Here is a 4,477-nt window from a genome sequence, read left to right as displayed (position 1 = left end):
TTACTAACTGCAACCAGAATAGTAAAATGGGATTAAGGATGCCAAAAACCAATGCTTAATTAGAACTCTTAAATCCAAAAATAACAGAATTGAAGCTAGCAAGAGACTATATGATCCAAAATTCTAAGCCACCTTAGAAAATCACAATATATTAATTCCAAAATCAAAACAAATGTCATAACCACAACATTATAATTGAGATCAAAACTATAAACAGCCCAATGTCAAATACTAAGCAATAATTCAGTCACAATAATCTCCAATATAATCAAATTAAGCAATACAATTATCCCAATAATCAGAAAAACTATCCTAAGACCTAAGAATTGTTAAACAATTATTGAGTAAGAAATTAAAGTAACTAGAACTCCCCCTTGAAGATCCAAGCTCCTGCCATTATTGTTGAATTGGAGAATCAGAATATCTTAGCCACGGTTTGCCATCAAAAATGCTATATTCAATACTCTATTGCAAGCTTCCATGGAAGAACAACAGCGTGAATCCTTTCCTCCGTCGTCAAGCTCGCGCTGTCCAGGTCTCTGTTTCGTTTTATCCTCCTTCGGCGTCCGCGTGTGTAGCTTCTGGGTCCAGCTCTGTTCTCCGCTTCTGCGTGTACTCCTCCAGCCGCGCCTCCCAGTGTGTGTGTGTCTCCGTCGAGCGCCCCCTGCCACCAGGAAGGTTCAATGGAGAAGATGATGAATGGTCCTTCGTGTTGCGCCGTCGGCTCTCTGGACCTCAGCGCCGGTCCCCTCCTTCGCGTGCGTCGTCTCTATTTTTCTGCGGCGTGTTCGTGTGTGTCTCTCTTCGGCCTCCCCTGTTCCGTGTTCGTGAAGAAGAAGATTAATATTGGATTATTAGGGTGGGGCAAACGCAACGTTTTGCCCCACCTATTATTATTATTATATATATTTTTTTTTATTTTTCTTTTCTTTTCTTTTTTTTTTTTATTTTTAATCTTCCAAGAACCTGCAAGCAAAATTCAAGGATAAGGTAGCATTAATTGTCCTCAAAAATCAATTAGTCACAATTAAATCAAAATATGACAATTTTGCCCCTATAAAATAATAATTCAAAATAAAACATAATAAATCAATTAATAATCAAATAAGACAAAAAGGGACTAATTAAGTTGACAAAACCCATATAAAAGATATCAAAATATATAAAAATAATTGAGTTTGTCAACTCCCCCACACTTAGCCTTTTGCACTCCTGGGCAAAACATCATTAAAGAAGAATCCAATAGAGAGACTCAATGCAAGCAACCATAAGATTAACTAAGCATGAATGTGCAATCAACTCAAGCAATCTTTATTCCTAATTAATCAACAATCATAGAATACTTTAGTGCAAAGAAATTAACACTTGAAACATAACATGATAAAGGGAGAGAAACATAATAGAGCTCACATAGGGTACAAGTGTTTCACTCATCTCTCAAATGGAAAAAAATTTCACTCAATCCACCTAGATTAGCACCTACCATAAGCTTGTAGAGATTCTAATATCTCCACCACTAACATACCTTAGACTCATGATCAAGGGGACTTGAAGGGTTGTAATGTTGGAAGGCAAGGTCAAATGAATGAAATGAACTAGCAAATGAAATGCATGAGTAATAATGTATCAACTCAGAGTGAGCTTAAGTACAATCATAAAAGAACACCAAAGTGCAAATTTTAACCTTTTGAGACAGAAATCATTGCTCTTCAAACCACCATGGAATGCCTTATTTCAAATGTATTCTTTTGTTGCAACTTATTTTCTCTCCTTTTTTTTTTTTTATAACTTTCTTTCTTTGGCTTTTTCTAAACATTTTCTTTCTTTTTTTTTTATTGCCTTTTTCTATTTTTTTTCTTTTTGCTTCTTTTTTTTTTGACATCCAAACCCAAGAAGGCAAAGATATAGATATTAATGATGTACTTTTCAAAATGAAAACCAAATGTAACTCATACAAAACATTTGCTAAAAAGTGATGAATGGAATGAAAGTGAAGGTTCAAAGGGGTGAACAAAGGTTAAATGAAGTGGTTTGTGTTTGGGTAAAGGGTTTAGAAATGAATGCCCCTATCATCTTCACAAACCTAGGTATTAATGCAGCTTTGAAAAAGAATCTAGACAAGTTCTAGAGGTTAACCAAAACTAGGTGAAAATCACACAAGATGAGAAAATATATGGCTCAAAAAATCCTTCCATTAAGGCTTTCTCTAAGATGTTTCCTCCTTAAGTATCAAGCTATGAAACAAGGTTAATAACACTGCACCAAAGACATTCTACTATGCTAATTAACTAAGAACAGAAATCACTCGAATCAAATGCAATCAAACTCAGCCGTGCAATATTCACAAGCATTGTTCAAAAAGATTTTAAAAGAGATGCTCAAGGATTACAAAAGTCAAGAGTCAGCAACATAGAGAACAACAACTCGCCCATACAGCAGTGCAAAACACTGAGGCGAATGAAAGTAGGAGGACACAGAAACTAGCAGCAAAATTCCCAAGCAAGAATCACTCTTAAATCATGCGATGCAATTCAGAAATCAACCAATAAGGCAGAGAAGAGAGCAATTATAGCAGCAATACTTATGAAACAGAAGCAAATCCAAAGAAATTTTTTTTTTTTTTCAAAACAGCTCAACAACTCAACAACAATCTCTCCCCCACACTTAAATTTTGCATTGTCCTCAATGCAAAATCTAAGGACAAGGTAATGACAAGAGAAAAAGAGGATCAATAAGGGAGTAAACAAAAACAAGGTTACTTTTCTACTAGAATAGCTCCCCCACACTTATCCTCTTCGATAATTCAGTTAAGCACAGTTAATCAATGCAAAGTTAAGAGAAAATAAGTGAGGAAAGAGACAACCTTGTGCTTAAAGCGCCTTAGACTCTTAAAAGAGAAATTCTCATCAATAATGAGAAACATGAAACTTAGCAAAAAGGATTGCTCTTGATGATTGCACTTTCTTGGTGGTGGTTCAGGGTCAATTGAAAGAGGTCCAAGAGCATATGGTGGAGTTTGGTGTCGAGGAGATCCCTTCCAATTATGTGCCTGCACAGAAAACAACCTAGTAGCAGTACCAAATCTAACAATATAGACTTCGAGAGATTTCAAATAAAGTAAAGACATTTTATGATCTAGGCTCTTCAAGTAGCTACAGCATCCAAGAAAGTCAATGATACTCCCATCAGTAGGAGTCAAACAATCATTTAAAGTTTCAAGACATTTAGGTTCATGTGACGTGGAAACTGAAGAATCCAATTGACAGTTATTGGAGTACAGCACATCACTATCACATTCACAAGAGTTGGGAGGTAAAAACATGAAAGCAGAAGAAGATTCATGCAGAATACTACTATTGACACAGCTAACTAAATCAGGAGGCAAATCACAAGACAAAACTTGTTGAAAAGACTCATCTACATGCATAATTTTGTCAATCAAAATTTCAGAGTCTTTCTCAACAACACTAGAAGCTACTAACTCAAAGGAATTATCATGCAATTGGTTCTCAAGGCAATGATCATTCTCACATTTGTCATCAATAATTGCACTCAAACAAGATTTAGCAATCTCAATGTTCTCATACTTATCAATAACAACGCTTCCAACACTGTGAAGAGGAACATGATTGGCATGTAAATCATCACACAAAACAGCATCTTCATCCAAATCACTACCACTAAGAGCAACAAGATGAGTATTAGCATGTTCAAAAACATGAGGGGATTCACAGACAATTTCTTCATCCACCTCAATATCACTCATATTATCAGAAGCTTCAACAGGAATAGTAGTTATAGCACAAGGGTCAATCTCCTCAAGAAGAGGAGCAATATTACCTGATGTAAGGCACGAGTCCTTGTGAGTTTGTGGATGTTCTTGCTTCATCTCAGTCTCTTGCATGAGTGAATTTGGATACTTTGATTCATCCTTCCCCATCCCAGATTCAATTTGCGCTATATCACTCAAGAACTTTCCCAATGCACTTTGACATTCTTCTAACTCTTCCTCTGATTCCTTAGAAATTCCAGATATTTCTACCTCTTCAAGTAATCCATGGTAGTATGAATTTAAGCGGTCGTAAGCTTCTCTTAAAAATTGTATCTGTTCCTTCTTAGGAATAGTAAGAAACGGGTCAAGTTCATTGAATTCATGTTCATAAGATTGGGGAAGGGATTGGTATATGGATTGGGACAAGGGTTGGTGGTGGTATTCATATGGAAAAGGAGATGGTTCTTGGTGGTATGTATACGGTGGAGATATATAATTAGAGTATGGTTGGTGAGGTGGGAGTGATGGGTTAGGTGATTGATGTAGAGGATGGTTCATCCAAGAGGTGTCATGAGCATTGACAAACTCAATTATTTTTATATATTTTGATATCTTTTATATGGGTTTTGTCAACTTAATTAGTCTTTTTGGCCTTTATTGATTATTAATTGATTTAATATATTTTATTTTGAATTATTATTTTAT

The sequence above is a fragment of the Neltuma alba genome, unplaced genomic scaffold, assembly GCF_004799145.2.
Source record: "Neltuma alba isolate B1F8T4 unplaced genomic scaffold, ASM479914v2 tig00000578_pilon, whole genome shotgun sequence".
Lineage (NCBI taxonomy): Eukaryota > Viridiplantae > Streptophyta > Magnoliopsida > Fabales > Fabaceae > Neltuma > Neltuma alba.
The sequence above is the reverse complement of the archived record's forward strand: the minus strand, read 5'-3'. Positions refer to the sequence as shown.